This window comes from Leucopleurus acutus (assembly GCF_964270905.1).
Source record: "Leucopleurus acutus genome assembly, chromosome: 16".
Taxonomy (NCBI): Eukaryota; Metazoa; Chordata; class Mammalia; order Artiodactyla; family Delphinidae; genus Leucopleurus; species Leucopleurus acutus.
In genome coordinates this window covers 80,004,918-80,026,854 of record NC_139158.1, presented here as the reverse complement: position 1 = coordinate 80,026,854, position 21,937 = coordinate 80,004,918, and positions in this window count along the sequence as shown.

Below are 21,937 nucleotides of genomic sequence, written 5' to 3'. Positions count from 1 at the left end.
AGAATAAAATGCAAGGAGCTTGCAATAATTTTCAATGTAAGGTACATAATGAGTTGGATTGTATGAACCTCTTTTGAAGGAGGGCATTAAACAGAAGCTGGTAAGGGATGGTAAAGTGGCTTAATAATGTACTTTCCCAAGGCTTGATACAGTGGTCATAGTTTGATTATTCTCCTAGATTAGAGACCCCAGTAAAGGAAATGTTGGGGATGTAGATGATTTTTGATGTCAATGGTCTTCCCACCTCCATTCCCAACAGATGAACGTTTTTGTTGCTTGTTAGATTTATTTTTACAGCTCATCACGCATTCTCTGTTCTTTAGTAACAGCCCATCTTTTGGCCTTTGGAAGGAAATCGTCCTTAACTTAGTCCATAAAGTTTACGTAGGATTGAACCTACCCACTTTGTACCAGCAGTAATCATATGACTAAGGCATGTCCAATCAGAGCATTTCTTTTACCTGGATACCACGTTTGGTTCAGGAATGTACACAGCCAGACCAATAAGATACAACTTTAAGATTTTGATGAAATCATCACGAAAAAAGAAATTATTTTTATGGTGGGGTTGCTATTCTAATAGGATGTATATCTAGAACTGCTGGAAGCCATTTTGCTATGATGACTCAAGAGCCTGACCAAAGCTGAAATAGAATGAAGCAAAGAGAAGAGACACAGATAAATGCCTAATGACAAAGTCTGAGCACCTGAATTCAGCCATGCCTGAAGATGACTCTGAACTTTTCTGTTACATCAGCCAATAAATTATTACTGAAAATAGTCTGAGTCATTCTTTTGAAACTGCCAGCATACTGAAAAATATAAAATATGGTTGTCTGATCATCACTGGCCCAACTTTTGGAATCCAGGAATAGGCCAGGCAGTTCTCACATTAAGTGCTCTAAGCAAGGATTTCCATGCTGTTCATCCAACGCCAAGGGATTTTTCAGGAAGATCTATTAAGAAATTAGCCTTTTAGGGGCTTCCCTGGTGGCACAGTGGTTGAGAGTCCACCTGCCGATGCGGATGACATGGGTTCGGGCCCCGGTCCGGGAAGATCCCACATGCCGTGGAGCGGCTGGGCCCGTGAGCCATGGCCGCTGAGCCTGCGCGTCCGGAGCCTGTGCTCCGCAACGGGAGAGGCCCGCGAACCGCAAAAAAAAAAAAAAAGAAAAGAAATTAGCCTTTTAAAAAAGATCTAGTCTTGTAAGAGAGCGCTAACAGGACACTGTCTATTTTCCTTCTGGTTGTATTCTTGGTAGACAATGAAAAGAAAAATGTAAGTTTATAAGTAGCAGTTTTCCAGTCCTTTTTCAATTCTATTTATTTATTTATTTTGCTTTTTTCCCCTGAATTTCTGCTGTAGGTTCAAGTCAACCCTGCCAGAAGACCAGACTGGAATGTTGATTTAGCACACAGATAACTTTTTGCCAGCATGGCCAAAGCACCATCTGCGGCAGATGAAATCTGATTGCTTTGCACAGTCTTCTGGATCCCAGTTGCAGACAAGAGACAGAGTCTGTGAGGGTGAAAATGAATCCAGAAGCTTGTCTCTCCTTAAATCACCCACATTCTTGGGACAATGAGGAAAAGGGAAGAAAAAGTCCACCTACAAGTGACAAATGATCAACACTGCTTGCTTGCTAAGCGAAGCTGACTAATCTATTGCCTCTGAAATGATTTCAAGGTATTACAAAATGAGCTTGCCTATATTTCACATTTTCTAGGACATAAGGCAATAAATTTCTAAGCATGCTTCATTGTCCTGTAATAAGTTACATCATCTTCACTCTAGTTGATTACTGATCAAATCATCAGGTGACCATGATTGAAACCGCAAGCACACTTTTGCCAAAGCATATGTACTGCAAAATGTTTTCATAGCATTTTGAAATGCATGGGAATGCATCTTCCTTGCATGGGAAGATTTAAGGAAATTCTTTCTTAGAAGTTCCTGAACTCTGATTTCAGTTGAATAACAACGCTTGATTTATTCAATCATAGCACATTATTTGCAACCTGTGTAATTTGTATGTACTTATTTCTAAGGAATCCAAGAACATTCACGTTGTAACTTCATTTATCTCCGTAATTTCCCTAGGTGGAAAAAGGACGGGATTGGTCAGCAAACCAGACCCAAATCATCATGTTTTGCAAATGAAGACCTCCCAACACAAAAAGCTGGATTTGTTTGCCCCAGGGTACTCCACACAGAATCTAAATTATCGAGGCTATATTGATTTTTTTCTCTCATCATTGGGTCTCAAAGACCCGGAAGTAGAAAATGAAACTAAACCTATTGGTCATGATGGTAATTACCAAGCAACGCCTCTCCCTTCACGCCACATGTAACCTCTTTGCTCAGAGATCTCTCAACAGTGCAGTTCAACTCAACACACAGCATTTCTCACTATCCCCGTGCCTCTATCTGGAAGATGAATGTATCGGGACTCCTGCCCTCCAGAACCTCTTAATCGGATGGGAGAGACAGAGTTAAACATACCAACATTTCGGTACTATCTCAAACACTGCTTCTTCCTCATTGATTTAATAAACAAAACAAATGAATGAAAAGCTGGCAACCTCCATCTACTCACATAATTCTAAACCCTGAAGCAATAATGTAAACAAAATTGGTATGGCATCTTCCCATTTTTTTCTTTTGGCTTATCAACAATAGAAATTTATTTTTTCCAGCTCTGGAAGCTGTTAAGTCTGAGATCAGGGTTGGATGAGGACCTTCTTTTGGGGGGCAGATTTCTCACCATGTCCTCACATGGTGAAAGGCCCCCACCGTTTTTTTATGCTTGTGTAAACTTACACAAACCTATGTGGGCTTTTTTATTTTCCAGATGGAATCATACTACATAACATACACTGCAACTTGTGTTTTTTTTGTTTAGTAATATCATATCTATGCTTTTAAGCATACATGGAGAAATGTAACTTTGTAAACAACTGTAGAGTATTCTATTTATGGATATGCCACACTTTATTCAACCATCCCATAATTGGTAGACATTTCACGTTAACTTTTTTCCAGTGATTTTTCTCCTCTTTTCTCCTTTCTCCTCCCCTCCTCTTCTTCTGAAGGAAAGAGTCACAAAAATGGGATTTCCAGGACAAGAAAAGTTTTAATGTCAGTATATACAATTGTTACTTCATCTGAAGTCTTTTGTACTTTTGTTAAAGTAGTCACATTGTAGTCAACTTATTTGCTTATATTTATATCTCTTCTTTATTGAATGATTTTTATGATAATAGGGGCCTGTTGTAACAGTCCTGTGATTTTTTTTTTTTTTTTTTTTTTTTTTGCGGTACGCGGGCCTCTCACCGTCGTGGCCTCTCCCATTGCAGAGCACAGGCTCCAGACACGCAGGCTCAGCGGCCATGGCTCAAAGGCCCAGCCACTCCGTGGCACATGGGATCCTCCCGGACCAGGTCACGAACCCATGTCCCCTGCATCGGCAGGCGGACTCTCAACCACTGCGCCACCAGGGAAGCCCCCTGTGATTTTTTAAATTATGCTTATTAGCCTAGCAACTCCATCAGCACATATGCTGTTCTAAAAGCTTTATTTCTGTCAACTCATCTGACCTTACAACAATCTATGTGCCATTAGGGTCCCCAGTTCACAGAGAAGAAAACTGAGGCAGAGAAAGGCTAAGTCATGTGCTGATGGTTACACAGTTCCAAGGGAAAGGGCTAGGATTTGATAGCAGAAAGTCTGGCTGGAGCCCAAATGCCTGTCCACCACCTTTCAGTGAGCAAAGAAGGGCCTGGGAACTAGAAGGTAGATGACTTGGGTTCAACTGTTGACTCTGTTACTGATAGTCTCAGAGCCAGGAGAGACTACTTATTGTTTCTGAATCTCCATTTTCTCATCTTTAAAATGGGTCTAATATCAAAGTCTTGGAAGGGGTGTCATGAGAACCGAATGAAGTAATGAGATAGAGTATCTGGCATACAGTTCACTAAGTCTTTGTCTCTCTCCCCCCCTCTTTCCCTTTCCTTTCCTTTATTTTTTCCTTTTATTCTTTCTTTGTATTTCTAGCCACTCGTTCATTGTCTGGCCTGCAATATTCTCTTCTTTCTTTCTCTTCCTTGTTCACATCTGCTCTACCTACTGCTTTTTCACTTAGAAGATATTCAATAATTGAAGGTTGAAGTTAGCAAACTTTGGTCTAGCATTGAAATCCACTTGGACATTTTAAAAAATGTATTTATGTACGTACATATAGAGAGAGGCACATACTCCAACCCTTGAGAGTTGACTGAGCCTGAGCATCAGGAATTTAAAATTTCTTTCCCCAGGTGATTCCAACGTGCAGCCAGAACTGAGATCCACTGGTCTAATAGGAAAGCCTGAACTCTTAGCCAATTTGATGTATCAATGACTCAAACTTGAGACGCATCAGAATTACTCACCTGGAGGGCTTATGAGAACAAAGATTGCTGGGTCCCTTCCCCAGAGTTTCTGATTCAGTAGGTCTGGAGGAGGACACAGACTTTGCATGTACAAAAGTTCCCGGTGAGGCTTATGATGCTGATAAGCGGATCGTATTTTGAAAATCCCTATGCTATATTTTTGTCTTCCAGGAACTTTGTGTTTAAATCCCAAATTGGGCTATGAGCCTATTCTATGCTTCCACAGCAGCCAAGACATACCTACTTCGCGCTTCCATCATAACACTTGGCATATCTGTTTCCCTAACTCGACTCTTCTCCAGTGTTGAAACCATGATTTTTTTTCATTCCTGTAACTCCCCAGCGTTAGTCTAGCCCTTGACATGCAGTAGGAACTCATCAAATATTGAATGAATGGAAGACTTCTACCTAAGAGTAGAAGCAGTAACGGCAGTTCTTAATTAATCATCAAATAGTACCTCACTTGCATGGCATTAAATTCACTGAACATTAGAGAGGCAAATGAAGTGGGTAAAATAAAAGTACTTCATTCCACATCCCATCCACCCAATTGCTAGTTTTCCTGGAATAGAGATGTAGATAGACACCTCTGGCTGGGGTTTTCATATAATGAAAATCAACTTCACATCCCCACAATGGCAACATTCAACGACTCCATATTCCTTGCTTCTGCCACCCACCTCATTTTAATTTAGCAGATGTTTAATAGTACAGAATTATATCTCACTACTGTTTGGGATAGAGAAATCAGAAATCCAATTTGCATTTTAAGAATAATTTGGACACATAAAAGCTAATTATCTAAGATCAGTTTTGTCCAAATAGAATAAGCTGGTTCTCATTTGATATTTATCTGAATAAATTCAAGAATTGGGCATGAACCCATTTATAAATTGATGTTTTTTAGGTAATATTCTTAGTAGGGGTCACTTTATTTTTTGCCTGCCCATTCTATGTCTTTTGTTGCGGGGGCGGGGATCCTCTCTCCCCATTTCTATGCAGTCTTGGTAGTAGGATAATCCTAAGGGTTGCCTCTTCCTAGGGAAGCTAGTGTGGGAAAAAAAATACTTTATTTTTTTGGCATGAGAAAGGGAATTACTTGTGAATAAACCTGCACCATCAGGCACTCCCTCCCAGGATTTTAATTTTAACAACTGATAAAAAAAGAGACGAAAATGTTGCTGGCATCTTCAACCAGGTCATTCCAGATATACTAACGTTCCTGTAGCCTTGGTTCTGGGTCATTCCCAAGCCTTGTGTACCAGTTTCCTTTTAATACTGTGAGTCTTCCAACTCTATGGCTCCACACTGTTCTAATAAATTCTCTGTGGTTTACATTTGCCATTTTTGGTTGCTGTTGCATGCAACCATAAAACTCCTGAACAGATTGGCCCTAGCACAAATATATATTTTTTTAGTTACTTCCTGCTCACTATCCTAGTCGAGCTTATTTTTGGCATTAGCTGGAACTCTGTTTTCAACACTCACGTTCAAATTAAATATTTCAATTCTTCCATAGCTTTTTCCTTTTAAATGAAATCCCCGACCCAAAATTCCGCAGATTTTTATTAGCCACATTACTACATACAAGAGTTAAGGGTTATATTCAAGCCCCATGAACCATAGTGCGTTTTAATGAGATTATCTTTGTCCTTAAGTATATCCTGTGTTCTATAAGAAATAAGTTTCTTATTTCTACAAAGAAAACTTTATGGAAAAACATCTGTGTCACCAGAATTTATCAATGCTCAGCAAATGCTTAGTTTTTGAGTGACTAAATATTATTTCGAACAAGGATATTTGAAGGGATATTAAGTTCAATGAGATCAACCTTTTACTTACTCATTTAGAAAGAGAGATGAGGAATTGTTGATTTGCTTGTTCAGGGACACCCAAAGCCCAACTATCGTGATCTCTTAGACTTCATGTTCAGACATATATGGGCACTACACACATCACTTAAGATCTTAGATATTCTATTCACTCAAATTTATAATGAGGATAAATAACATCCATCTCTTTCAAGGTACAAAGGTTTAGTAGAGTCAATCCCATAATGAGTGCTAAATAAATAGTACCATTATCATTGCTGCAATTAAAGTTTTCATCTTTCCAACGTTTGATACCCCAGCTAAGAGTCCTTAATGCCACTGCTGCATTTTTCAAAGTGAGAATTTATTATTTCATTATTGATGTCTTAATTAAAGAATTCTTGATAGGAGTGTTGGCAGTTCTTGGAAATATGCAAGGATTGCATGCCAAGGAAAATCAAGGCAAACTTGGCAATTTCAGAATAGTACAATGAACTGAGTTACTTTAAAAGATGGTATTTAAAGACACAAAGATGACAGGCTACTGATCAAATTTGAGTAGGTAGATACGGAAGGTATACATTTTTCAGGCTGTGGGATAAAACAAATATCTTCTGCTTTATATGAAATATATAAAATAGACCAGACGTCAGCCAAGTACAGTCCGTGGGCCAAATCTGGCCTAGCACCTGCTGTTGTAAATAAAGTTTTACTGGAACACAGCTGCAGCCACCTAGTGGTGTGCTGCCTGTGGCTGCTTTCCTGCTACAATGGCAGAGTAGAGTAGTTGGAACAGAGACTATGTGGCCTCTAAAATACTTATTAGCTGTCCCTGTACTGGAACAGTTTGATGATCTTTGAGCTAGATGATGTGCTGCCCCTCCCTTATTGGTCGAGTGAAATTCCAATAGCTGCAAATTTCAATTTCTGCGAAATATTTCCAGGCTTGATTGAAATGCTTGCCTTTTCCTTAGGTCTGCCTTCTGCCTTCTACACAGCATGTACACAGGTTCACTCTCACCTACAGTTAATCTGCCTTCTGACTTATATCTATATTTACAGTTCCACGTGCCTGTTGAAACACCCCATAGTGATGGCTGGAGAAAAAGAAGTAGATTTGCAAAAAGAAATACGTAGAGAATGCCTTTGGTGTGGGGATACTTCTCTAATAGAAAATGTTGGTCAAAGTCATCACACACATGTAATACAAAATTCTGAGAGTGGAAAAAGCCAGGTCTCAGAAGAACTGGGCAAACCAGATAAACCAACCTTATGTCCACCTCAGGCTGTGCGTGTTTCGAGAGGGCTATGGCCATTTCACAATAGTTGCAAGCACAGACCATTCACTGAAAGGAATTTTCTGGATGCTATCACAAGGGTGTGACAGTTGGAAACGGGACTCTTTCCTGCTTCTCCTGGAGTGAAAGAGAAAAGACTTTGCATGATACCAACATGGAGAGAAGAGGTTTTTTTGTTTTGTTTTTTTATTTATTTATTTTTAATTTATTTATTTTTGGCTGTGTTGGGTCTTTGCTGCCGCGCAGGCTTTCTCTAGTTGAGGCAAGCAGTGAGCAGGGGCTACTCTTTGTTGTGGTGCGCGGGCTTCTCATTGCAGTGGCTTCTCTTGTTGCGGAGCACGGGCTGTAGCCGCGTGGGCTTCAGCAGTTGTGGCACGCGGGCTCAGTAGATGTGGCTCCCGGGCTCTAGAGCCCAGGCTCAGTAGTTGTGACACATGGGCTTAGTTGCTCTGTGGCATGTGGGATCTTCCTGGACCAGGGCTCGAACCCATGTCTCCTGGATTGGCAGGCGGATTCTTAACCACTGCACTACCAGGGAAGTCCCAGAGAAGAGTTTTAACAGGAGGAGCAGCAACCAGATGACAGAGGAAATGGGACACGCCAGACGTGGGGAAAGGGGGCAACTTCAGGTCCATAACACTGAAAATCAATCTGCCAAACATTCAACTTGCTGAATGACCAACCTGTGCCAAACTAGGAGAAGAAATCACAAAATAATTTCGGTAGCATTTACAGCAGCTCTTTTGACAAAGAACCTAGAGTAGGGGGGACCATTCTTCCCGTCCCCTGTGGGAGTGAGTTCAGAGAGCGGGGTAGGGAGTTCTTAGGAGAATCCTAGGGCCTCTCGGTTATCTGTGGGCGTGTCCACGGTGATCACATGGAAGGCAAGTCCAGGAGTTTGTTCCCTAGTGTTTACGAAGACTGAGCTGAAGTGCAGTTGTGAGGCAGGTACACTGTGGTAGGAGGTACCCACCATTCACAGACTGCAGCCCCGTGCCCACTGTGGAGAAACTGTGGCACACCCACGGCAGAACACGCAACTTTATGGGAAAAAAACAAACAGGGCTAAAACCATCCTGTATGACACAAATTGCCCTGAACTTTAATAATAATAAAACACATTTTGGAAGCTGAGAACTACTTCCAAAGCAGGACAGCCAAGGCCGCCATTCATGAGGAGAGCGGGAGATTCCACCGAGCTCCTGGGACCCTGAGTGAGCAACGTGGAGTGGGAATCCCAGCAATTCTGCAGGTGGAGGCTGACCTTGAGAGCAGAGTTTCTAAAGCTTAGTTACTGTGCCTACTTGCTCGAGGAGATGCATTCCTTGGCAAATCACATTGGAGAGAGCTTCTTAAAGGCCTCCATCGGTCCATCCCTCTTTGGCTCAAACACCAGTTTTATCCTACTTTTGGGTGAGTGCCTGTATGGCCATGCAAACGTGTCTGTTGGAGTGTGGGCAAATGATTCAGCTCCCCGGTTCTGCAGCTCTAAGCAAATGGCCAGCCCAGCTTCAAGGATGTGAGTCAAGAGCTGTGGTGCAAAAAATCTGAGAGGCTACTAAGCAGCCAGATGGCTGCAACATTTTACAGAGACCTTGAGTGTCAGAAGTCAGCCACGGTGACCTTCACTCCTCTGTATACCCCCTGGATGAATATACCCCTTTGTAAAACCCCTCTGATGAGTTGATAAGGCCCAGCCGATGCGTATCAATGTAACAAGGTACACAGAACTCACACAACACACACACAACGTAACAAGGTACACAGAACTCACACACAAGCCTCCTCTGCTTCCAAGCCTCCCTAAAGTCAGTGGTCCTTTGGATAGGGATTGAGTAGGATAATCAAATATTATTTGGGGTTTATTATTTCAGCTTAGAAACCCCATTAGGGGGTTGTAGGTAGAGAGGGAACTTTAAGGGGGCTTTGGGAGACCACAGCAAGATTAATGATCACTCAAGAAAGTAATGGGAAAATCCTGAAACAATGTGGGCTTGCTTGACTCATAAAACAGAACAAGCTGCTTAGCATCAAAGCCAGATTGGCTTGCTTAACAACAATCTCAAGCTAACGTGATTAGCAACAAAATCACGCAACAGAAGCACGAGACATGCCCCAAAACAATAAAACAATGATTGCATGAGACCTACATCCTGCCCAGTGAGCTCGGTAAGTTAATGATCCCAAAAAAACACACTCTTTAACCCCTAGGACATGCTCTTTGCACAATGCCCTAAAAACAATAAATCAACAGTGGAGAATAAGACCTACAACGTCAAGTTAATGACCCCCAGGACACGCTCTGTGCACACAAAAAAACAATCACTTATGGAAAGGTGACATTTCAAAGTGAAAGACCCTCATTGTACTGAGACCTGAAATAATTTTTCCAAAGTGCCGTGACAATCCTCACCTGACCGGGAAGGGACAAAAAACCCAACCTGGAGGAGGAACTGATGATGAAAGAGTGACATCTACTCAAGAAAGACAAGGTCTTCTCCTCCTCCCTTCTCTTCCTTTGATTATAAAAATGTAACCCACTAAGTACTCGGGGCAGAGGAATGCTTGCCTGCCTGCTTGTAAGCCTCACAAGCATCCTATCCTAATAAATCACTTCTTATCTATCACTTTGCCTCTCGCTGAATTCTTTCTGCCCTGAGACATAAAGCACCGGGCTCCTCAGAACCCCCGAAATGACACCCTAATGGTTTCACTCTAGCTAAAGCTGGCTATGCTAGGCATGTGGGGAATGGATACAGGCTGCATATTCCACTCTACCGAAACCATCGGAACATAGCTGACTAATTTATTCCAGTAACCATTTGACCTGGTGGACACCATAGTCCAGGTTTGGTCCACAAGATCTCCACGATGCCTTCTTCCCACCCAAGCTCAATTTCAACACACAGGCTTCCAATGAACGAACATTCCCTGCGTGCCAGGCACTGTGCTGCCCCTTACATGTATTACGCTTACTGAGTCTTTACAACAATGCTACAAGTTAGTTAAGTACTATCAACATCCCCATTTTACAGATGAGGAGACTGAGGTTAGGTAGGGTAAATAACTGACCCAAGGTCACACGACTTATAAAAGGGCAACAGCAAGGAAACAGTGCTGCTCTAACCCCTGTGAAGGGGTCCTGACAACTATACAACACTCAGTCTCCGTAATAGTTTTTGACAAAAGGCTAACCAATGAATGCCACCATCCTGGGACTGGCAAACTATGGCTTGTGGGCCAAATCTGGGTTTCTACCTGATACAGCTCAGGAGTTAAGTAAGCATGTTTATTTTACATTTTAAATGGTTGGGGGGGAAAAAATCAAAAGAAGAACGTGACACATGTAAATGATACGAAATTGAAATTTCAGCAACCATAAATAAAGTTTTACTGGAATACACGCTCATTCATTTACTTACTGTCTGTGGCTGTTTTGTGAGGCCATAGCAGACTGGAGGAATTTTGATAGAGACCATATCTGGCCAGCAATGCATCAACTATTTACCCACTGGCTCTTGCAGAAAGTGTGCGGACCCGTGCCCGCCTCTGATCTGTGGAAGACAGTAAACCTCCGTAAATTGCTTACAACAATCAGAACTTTGTGAAATAAAAGGTCAAAAATGATTAAAAAACAAAGACCCTGCGTTTTGTCCTTCTTAGACTCAAAAATCATAACAGCTGCAGGTGCCTATTGTTTGAGGCAGAGCTGGAGTTGCCATTTTCTCGCTTTAGGTTTAAAAATATCACTTGCTTCTGTTCAGAGCCAAGATAGACAGCAAGGCTGCCGTTCCCTGCTCCTCCCTTCCGAGGTCTGCCACGTGAGTAGATGCTACATCCACACTGTTGCTGCTGAATTTCAGCCCAGCAGCGCAGTTAGGAGAGAAACGTAATGAACTGCCACAGTAATTCATTCAACAGCAACAGTGGCCCCAACGATAGATGCAGCTGCTGGGCGTGATACTGATAATTTCCGATTTGTGAGCGTAAAAATATTTCTTAAAAATTATCTTCCAGCCCGGAATTGCAGTTTTTCCTTTTTTTCTCATCTTGTGTTTCCGTGGAAAAGACTGCTTAACACATAAAGTCTTAATCCATTAAGAAAATTATCCCTTTAAGAGCGACTGAGATAAAGGTTGACACATCCCACAAGTAGCATCCCTTTCCCACACTCCCTACTTCCATCTCTTCTTACGTCATGCGCATTAACGAACGTGCCAGAGAGAAATCTCATTACCCAGCACTTGGCTAAGCGAATTACCACTGATAAGCTAAGCAGATTGGAGCTCAGGTTCTAATGAGTAGGAGTTGATGGGTTACCTTTTCCAGATAACTGTTCTCTCTGTTGAATTTGCATTACTTCAATAACCAGGACTCTCCTTTATTCCTGTTTTATTTTATGTCCCTCAGAAAGTTGTGCTTTCTTAAAAATTTGGTCCTGCATTTAAAAATATGTATTCCCAGGTGTGTGTGCTTGTGTGTATGTATAAATATATATATATATATATTTTATTACTGTGAATGTGACCTTATATTGCATCATATTTTCTGATGTTTTTTTAGCACATGGAAAAGCTACTGATTTTTTTGCAAATTTATTTTACTGGCCATCTTTTGGAACTAACTTATTTTAAGTTTTTTTTTTTTCACTTGGATTTTTAGGAAGAGAAAGAATGAATCTGAATATAATTATAATTTTATCTTCTACAATCTAATACTTATAAACTGCACTCTTTTTCTTGTCCTGTTGCAAATGTGGACATCCTTAAAACTGATCTTTATTATATGAAGCCTACATGTATGAACTTTTGGTAGTGACCTATGTTCTTTCTTAAAAGTTAAGTCATATATAAATAAATTCATACATTCTGATCTGCAGAGTCATTTTGCAGAAGTTATTTTTCCATGTCTCAGATTCCTCATCCGTGAACTGGAAATGAAAATTTCTGATGTTCTTATTTCACAGGATTATTGGGTAAGTAAAATAAAATAATACATATAGCTTTGCTTAATAAAGTTATCAAAACACTAACTCTAGGGCTTCCCTGGTGGCGCAGTGGTTGAGAGTCCGCCTGCCGATGCAGGGGACGCGGGTTCGTGCCCCGGTCCGGGAAGATCCCACACGCCGTGGAGCGGCTGGGCCCGTGAGCCATGGCCGCTGGGCCTGCGCGTCCGGAGCCTGTGCTCCGCAACGGGAGGGGCCACAACAGTGAGAGGCCCGTGTACCACAAAAAAAAAAAAAAAAAAAAACACTAACTCTATAGGGAAGTGTGACATTTATGAATATTAAAATGATGCTATTGAGGTGATATCATTAAGATGGTGACATAGGTCACTCCTGACTTCAGTCTCCCTCATAAGAAGACCAGCTGGTAACTATCCACAGACGAGATGCCATTGTGCAAATCCCAAAACCTGGGGATGAGGCTAAAGTACCCCTGGTAGACCTAGAAGAACCACAGTACAAGGCTCAGACGAACAGCTACACTCTGACTACATTGCCCACCCCCAGGCTGGCATAGCATTGCACCTAGAGGGCCCCCCAGAACTAGTTTTCTCCTGTGGGAGAAGAGAGACAAGGTGGACATCCAGCTCCCCCAGTGTGGCAGGCCACTTCCTGGCAGGCCCCCTCTATGGCCCTGCCCAACTGCTGACCACAGCCTGCAGTTGTGCCCAGGTGGTGACCCTGCCCAATCATGGAGCGTAGCCTATAGCCCCACCCGATAAGGGAGCCAGGACAGCAATGCCACCCTACTTTGGAAAATCGTCTCTAGCCCCACCCAACTGTAGGATATAGCGGGAGCCCCTCTTGACCAGGAAGCCCAGCCAGCAAACTTGCCCAGCAGCAGATCACAACCAGCGGCTGACCTAACTGTAAAGCCTAGCTTGTGGCCCTACCCAACTCTGCAGCCTAGCCTGTGACCCCACCTGATCACACAGCGTGGCCTGGAGCCCTGTGCAACCGTAGAACCCTGCGTCTTGCCCTGCCTAAACCTGGAGTCCAGCCAGCAGCACCGTCCAGCTGGGAAGCACAGCCTGAGACTCCACCCGATGAGTGGAAAATGAGGGGCCAGTTGTTTTGGCTTTCCCAGGTTCTTTGTATTTCCCTATAAACTTTCTAATCAGATGGTCAATTTCTACCCCCCCCCCAAAAAAAGTCTGCTGGAATTTTGTTTGGGATTGCATTTAATCTATAGATAAATCTTAAAGAATGTTCATCTTGACTATATTTAGCCTTTCCATCCATGAACCTGGCATACCTGTTCCCCATTTAGATGCTCTCTAATTTCTCTCCGCATTGTTTTGTGTACAAGTCTTGCATGTCTTCCAGACATGAAGAGTACCTATTGTATGATTCTATTGATACAAAGTTCTAGAACAGCCAAGACTCATCTATGGTGATGGAAGTCAGATAGTGAATGCTCTTGGCAGATAAAAGTGGGAGGGCAGTGACTGACTGGGAAGGGGCACAGGGATACTTTTTGGGGTGATAGAAATAGTCCAGATTTTAGATAAATTGATAGGTTTGTGGGTTATATGAATGTATTGAATTTTACACTTAAGATCTGTATATTTTATAATATAGTCTATTAAAAAATAACTCATGTAGTTGCATAAATGTAACATATACTTCCTAGGTGTTGGCTACTATTGTTAATTATGATGTAGTCTCTTGCTAATACACACATATATAATATATAATAGATACACAGGCTACCTATTATATACATTATTTATAGTATTTTATATATTACACTAAGTTAATCACATTTAACCCTTTAAAATTACGGATTGTTACTTTATGTTACTAACGTTGCCTAAGTTCACCAGTAGCCTGCATAGTTCTGCTCAGCTTTACACACACTGAAGAAAATACCTAATATCATATGAAAGACATATGAACTGAAATGCAATTCATGCAATACAGTTTTCCATAAGATCAAGAGAATCCTGTTTATCTAGCTCTTAACTGAATATTCTTTTTGCAAAATCCTATCAGTTAATTTAATGTCAGATACGTGTTATTCCATATTTTAGCATCAGTGTGGTCCACTTTTTGGTAGTGGCTTGGATGCTAAGGCCAGATCAGAGGCCTGGAGCAAACAGCTCCATCATCAATTAAGGATGCAGCCGCCGGCACCTGGGCAGGGCCAGGGCCCACAGTACGCCTGAAGGGAGCAGCTGGCATCCTGGACTTAAATAGTTAAAACTTATGAAATAATTCAAATATATGTGCAAAATACTAAACATATACTCAGCTGAATTTAATCTCTCTTGGATGATTGAAAAGAAATGTAAAGATACTTTAACACAGCAGGCTCAACATTATGAAAACTCATTGTTGGACTAACTACAAATTTTTTGTTTGGTTGCAGTCTGGGTAACCAATCATTTATTGTATATCGAATGGCTGTGTGTTTACATAAAAGTACCTTTAATTGAGAAAGCATACACAGAGGAAAACATCAACCCTATTTTAGACAGTGCTCTTTTATGAGATTTCAGTAACATGAGGCAAGACTTCCACAAGATGATAGGCATTCTCCCAGTCAAACTGAATCCCTGGACGTCACTCTAAGCCTTAATGAGCATATACTTCATCTGCCGGAACAGCAGGAGAATAGCTTTCTTACTCCCTGCCTTCACAACAGTTTGAATTCCAGATGTTGGGGGCTGCTCAGCAGGGTTCTGGCAGCTCCACACATTTCCTAACAGACAGTTCTGCTTTCACTGCCTGGGGAAAAAAAAAATGAGTTGGCGAATTTGCAATGCCATCTTTTCAAAGGAAATAAGAAGGAAAAATGACCTGCATATTTACTAAGCTGTTGGTTACAATTTTCACCATCTTTGCTCTTTTTTCAGGACCAGGCATCACTGGGGAGAGAAAAGGAGAGAGGGGCTGAATCCACAAAGCCCCAACAAAAATCTCGCCTTTGGTTTCCTGACTTCAAGCCATCAAATGTAAAACTCCACTATTGTATGGCTCTTCAGAGAGAAATCAGAGCTCGGTTGTTTATCCGGAGGAGCCACATGTCTACTGTAATAAAGCCACATGCCTGCTTTATCAGAGGGCTATTTCACTTTTCTTTTCAGAAATTCATCCCGATACAGAGCGGGGCTTGGCACATTCATAAAATCCCACCTCCTCGCCCTCTCTCTTCTCTACCTGGCTCACCATTTGCGAATAAAATTATAGATAGAAAATCTTCTCTTCTTTCAAACACAGCTTTGTGCAGCATTAAGACGCTGCTGAAAAATGATCAAATACCGTTGTACCTAAAATCCCTGGATGTGAAAGATCATAAAGTAAACCTTCGTGGGTGATGGGGAAGAAGACACACAAACTTGAAAGACAAGCCAGCTGGTTATAGACTTGGTTCTGACACTGATTTAGTGAACCAAAGATACATTATAGGTTCAGATTCGGGGCTCTGGAGTCAGAGATCCTGAGATCATAGCCCAGCTCTGTCACATCAGCTGTGTGAGCTAATCCAGAGTTTCTTCCTCTGTGAATTAGGAACACACTATGCCTACTTCCAAGGATTTTCACAAGGATTAAAGAAGATCACACCTGGGAAGTGCTCGCACAGTGCCTGGCCCAGAGTCAATAGTGAGTAAATGTTAGCCACTGTTTCTAGAAATTGAGTAAATTATTTCTCCTTTCAGGGCTTCGTTGTGTGTGTGTGTGCATGTGAATATACACAAACGTCAATATTCTTTTCCAAATGTGTCTTGAAGATGTCTAGGGACCCTGTTGAACTTCTTAATGGCTAGTAAGGTTGGGGGTATGGTGCATGGTGATGAGACTCCCAAAAGGAAGGGATACTTCTGATTGAGAGAATCTGGGACAAATTCACGTTGGAGGTGACGTTACAAGTGCCCATGATTAATAATAATACACAGCAACAGTCACTGAGGGCTTACTATCATGCCAGACACTGAGCTTCGTGCTTTACATAAATTATCTTGTTTAATTCTCCAAGAACTTAATCACTAACCTCAACGTAAGTGTTTACAAAAGGGGCACCACTGCTCTAAGTGGGGAGGTAGTGTTTGAGCAAAGTCACCAGCTCTGTGTCTGGATCGTAGTTACTCAGGTATACAGCCTCCTTAAGGCAGCCTGACTTTGACATGTGAAGACCAGATTCACAGTTCTAAATGCACACTTCTGTGCACATTTTCTACCTCAGAAATCGGGATGCATCTTACGTTCAATAGCATGCCATAGATTTCTTGGCAGCATGTTTCTTTCCTGGTGGCACAAATAATGGTGCACCATAGATGTCAAAGGCATTTCCGATTTGATGAAATGGGAAGACATTTTGGTAGGAAGCTAAAGAGGTGGGACACCCCAGAGAGAGGAACCGGCAGGTAGAGAAGTACAGGGGCAAAAGCTGGCATGCTGTACTCAGGGAGCAATGAATTGATTTAGGGGATTAGTGGGCAATGGTAGGAGCTGAAGCTGCAAATGCGGAATTGGGCTACAACGGGGCTTCTTGACAAGCGTTGGTGCTTTCCCGAAGGAAACTGTGGAAATACATAAGGGCGTTTCTCAGTTGTCCTGGTAATGGGGGTTCTATACACGTTTAGTGAAGACAGGAGGCGGCTTCAGATGCAAGTGTCTTGCAATGCACAAGACAGTCCTGCCCAAGGAAGAAGTGTCTTACCTTCTGCCTAACTTTCCAATGCCATTCAAAAGTGAAAGACCTGTTTACAATGAACTGAGATTAGAACCTAAACTTCATTTACATAGGAAAACAACGTAGTTTTGTGGGATTCTAATATTCAGTGACTTTCCCAAATATAAAACTATTGTGTCAATCAAGAGAAGCCTGTACTCTGTTTTGTTGGAACTTTACTAACTTTTCCTCTTTTGTAAAATCCTATCTACCCCCTGATAATCATGGTATTTGAATTGCTGTCCACACACCTGAATTAACCTGTATTGGGAGCTGCCAAATCCACGAGGCTTGCATCTATGGTACAAGCATCAAGGGATTTCACTGTGACCTAAGTTCAAGCGCTTATTCTTCAGAATGCGTGTTATTTTATCAAGATTTATTTTGCTTTTATTTCTCCCTCATTATAGTTACAGCATTGAATTTATCTTCTGTGTATAGTTAGAGTATATTATTTACGAATTTAATTTCACGATAATGAAGAGGATTTTACAAATATTTGTTATAAAAAGGTGGGAAGAAGCTTGGGTCTGCACGGTTGAGATCAAGTTTTGGACATCTGACCAAGATTCAAAACTGAGAGGTAATGAGAAGGAATCAAAGAAATTTTGACAGATTCTAGAAATTCTGAAAAGTACAGAAAAAAATTTGGGAATAAAATAAGAATCATTCATAAATTAATCATCCAGAAATAAGTATTGTTAAAATTTTTGTCCCTCTTTTCCTACCCATGTGTATTTTCCTTTTTTTTTTTAAAGTTGAGATTATATTGTTCTTGGAATTTTTTCCTACACAATGATCCATGTCATTAATTATTCTTTTAAAACCCCTCTTTTAGTGGCTCCATAATATCTCATGAAAAGTAATTTTATCTATTTATTTCTGGATGCATTCAGAAGGGCTGGTTAATTTTCCAATATGTTTTGTAAATTGTATATAATAACAGAATTTTAGTGATAAAAGGGGCTTTAGAGTTTGCCAGATTTATCTCCATATAAAATAGATGAGAAAATGGAGGCACAGAAGAGAACAAGTCACAGAGTCACTTGCTGCCCAGCAAGAGCTAGAATCCTGGGTCTCCTGATGCTCAGACTAATGTTTTCTTTGTATTATTCTAAAGCTGTCTTCCTCGGTGCCCACTGTTTAATGAACTGAGCCATGACTGGCATCTCCATGCTGTATTTAATCACTTGCTGTAACTATTTTGGCTTTCCACCCAAACAAAAGCTGGACCTTTCCAGGGTGTGCAGCTAAAAGGCATTGCTCGCTGCAGCAGGAGCAGAACATATACAGATAAACACGTCACCCTCTCATTCTCAGTGCCCAGCAGGCCACAGCAGGAATTCTTCACGGTGGAGACTGAAATACTATATGACTCCAAGAAAGCTTATTACCAGAAACATGTGGGAGGACGGATTTAATGCCAGATCACTTTGAGCTATAATAAAGATGATAATAGCTTGACTTCAGACATGATATGTAAACACAGGATTCTGCAAATCACAGTCAGCTTACCTGTTCAATGTAATGAATACCATCACGCACATGTATAATGCAGATTCAAAACAGTATTGATGGCATTACATTTAACTGTGGGATATGTACTTACAGTCCACTAAGCAGATGCAAAAAAAGACCTGTTCTGGAAATGGTCAAGGGTGGCTCTCAGTAAGGGATAAATACACAGCCCAAGTCACATGGGAATTGGGTGGGGGTGGGGAGAGGCAGGAAGTGAGGCCAAAGGAGAAGGGCAATTAGTATTATCTCAGGCAGAAGTGAGAATGACGTTCCTGGTAACGGCAGTCAACAAACCCAGGAAAAGTCTGGGGCACTGGTTGCAGGTCAAGCCTTCTAACGCCATCGTATCTGCCTTAATGACTGCAGTAGAGTCCCTGCTTCCATCCTTGGCCCCCAGAACAGTATGCATGGTCCTATTAAAACCTAAGGCGTGGTCCTTGGAGTTGGGCTGGGGCGAAAGTAGAAGTGATGTATACAGCCTCCAGGCCAGTGCGTTTCCAAGCCAGTGTGGCCCCTCCATCTCCCTCTTTCTCTGCCTCAGCCACCTTGGAACTCTATGATCCGGAGGAGGAGGGCTGCCTGACCAGCCTTAGACTGTGACACGAATAACACATAAACTTGCATTTTGTTAAGTCACCGACATTTGGGATGGGGAGTGTTTGTTACTCTAGCATTACATAGCTTGTCTTGACTAATACAACTATTATTTTAATAAAGTCATAGAAAGCCTTGCTGAAAAAAACAGTCACATCTCACAAGGAAAGCTGAATTTATTTTTCAATGTATATTTTGTTCTGTAAGAAATTAAATGCATTGGGACTTCCCTGGTGGTCCAGTGGTTAAGAATCTGCCTTCCAAAGCAGGGGACGTGGGTTCAATCCCTGGTCGGGGAACTAAGATCCCACATGCCGTGGGGCAGCTAGGCCCACACGCCGCAACTACTGAGCCCGCATGCCACAACTAGAGAAAAGCCCGTGTGCCGCAATGAAGATCCCGAGGGCTGCAACTAAGACCCGATGCAGCCAAGAATAAAATAAGTAAATAAATAAATATTCTTAAAAAAATATTAAATGCATTATGTACAATCCAAGGTGCTGAATTCAATCACCGCATCTCCCCAAATACATTATTCGTCTTGGCGATCTTGTAGATACTCATTCAAAGTCCCTTTGAAATGCAGCTTTGAAGGATAAGTGACTTTCATTGGACTGTTTCATTAAGTGCTTTCCCCCTCTAGGAATTAAAAAGAGAGTCCAAAGACGCAGGTCTGTGAGATACTTTACATAATTACTGATGGGTGCAGTCGAGGCCAGGATCAAACAAATTAGCTCAGCTCTGCTGAGAGAGAAAATAGCTCACTGAAAAACAAAACAGAAACTTCTCTACAAATCTTAACGCGCGCTGGCTATGAGCACCAGGTGATCTCAACTCCGGTGAAAAATCTGTGTTTAGATGTGCTCACGGTTAGGGCAGCCCTGATACTGTTAAGATACTGGTGACTGAGAAATGGGTCAGGCTGGGCATCTGCCAGGATCGAAAAGTGGAAATAAAGATGACCGTTTTCAGTTTAGGAAGAACAGATATAACAATCATGTCACCACATTAATGAGAGTTTGGCATCAAAGTAAGAGAAATGTCATGTCGAAAAGGAACAGAGTCTGCGAAAATGGAATCTGATCCGCAACAGGAGTGGAGGGTACAGGGGTGTCAGGAAAGATTTCCTTGAGGAAGTGATGCTTGAGGTGAGATGTTTGGGTGATGCTGAAGAGTCAGGAAGGGAAGAGAGTGTTCTGACAGAGGGAAGATGGTGTGTAAACACCCACAGGTACGGGGAGCATGCAGCATTTGAAGAACTAAAAGAAAAGCACTTAGGAAGTCATGGGATTTGTAGCAAAAGGTGTGGGTGGAGATTTAGGAGTGGGGGGGAACAGGACATATGGGGCCTTGAGGCCGCGTTAAGAGATGTGATTGCTGTTCTCAGAGCGACAGGAAACAATGTAAGGGCTTCAAGGGGAAACAGGAAGGGGAAGGGCCTGGCTGTGCTGTTGACGCCAGGCTTTCAGTCCGAGCTACTTCTGGCCTAAAGTCCAGGCAAAACGGGTGGACACAGGAGGGTCATGCTTTTATTTTATTTCATTTTTTAATATAAAATTAACCATTTTATTTTATTCACAATAAATTTTTTATTATTACAACTTTTTAATTTAATGATTGTGTGTGTGTGTGTGTATATATATATACACATACATACATCAAAACGGTGATCCTTTTTATTGAAGTATAGTTGATGTACAATATTATATAAGTTACAGGTGTACAATATAGTGATTCACAATTTTTAAAGATTGCACTCCATTTATAGTTATTATAAAATATTGGCTATATTCCCGTGTTGTACAATATATCCTTGTTGCTTATTTTATACCTAACAGTTTGTACCTCTTAATCCCCTCCCCCTATCTTGCCCCTCCCCGCTTCCCTCTCCTCACTGGTAACCACTAGTTTGTTCTCTGTACCTGTGAGTCTGCTTCTTTTTTGTTATATTCACTGGTTTATTATATTTTTTAGATTCCACATATAAGTGATATCATACAGTATTTGTCTTTCTCCACCTGACTTATCTCACCAAGCACAATGCTCTCCAAGTCCATCCGTGCTGTTGCAAATGGCAAAATCTCATTCTTTTTCATGGCTGAGTAGTATTCCATTGTATATATCACCACATCTTCTTTACCCATTCATCTATCGATGGACACTTAGGTTGCTTCGGTATACTGGCAATTGTAAATAATGCTGCTATGAACGTTGGGGTGCATGTATCTTTTCAAATTAGTGTTTTCGGGGTTTTTTTTTTCCAGATATATACCCAGGAGTGGAATTGCTTGTTCATATGGTAGTTCTATTTTTAGTTTTTTGGGAAACCTCCATACTGTTCTCCACAGTGGCTGCATCAATTTACATCCAGAAGAGTCATGCTTTTGAATGGGGTGGTTCTGAAGTCCTTAGTGAGAGGCACTATCTGAATAAAGACCTGAAGCAAATGAAGAGAAGAGCCATGCAGATATTTGGAGGGGAAAAAAAAGACATTTGGAGGAAAAAAATCGAAGAAGAGAAGTATTTGTTATACGGATGAGATCTGGAGATGGTATTTGTTCTAAGGATGAGATCTGGAAATCTCGGATGGCTCTTGGAGAGGCTGAGG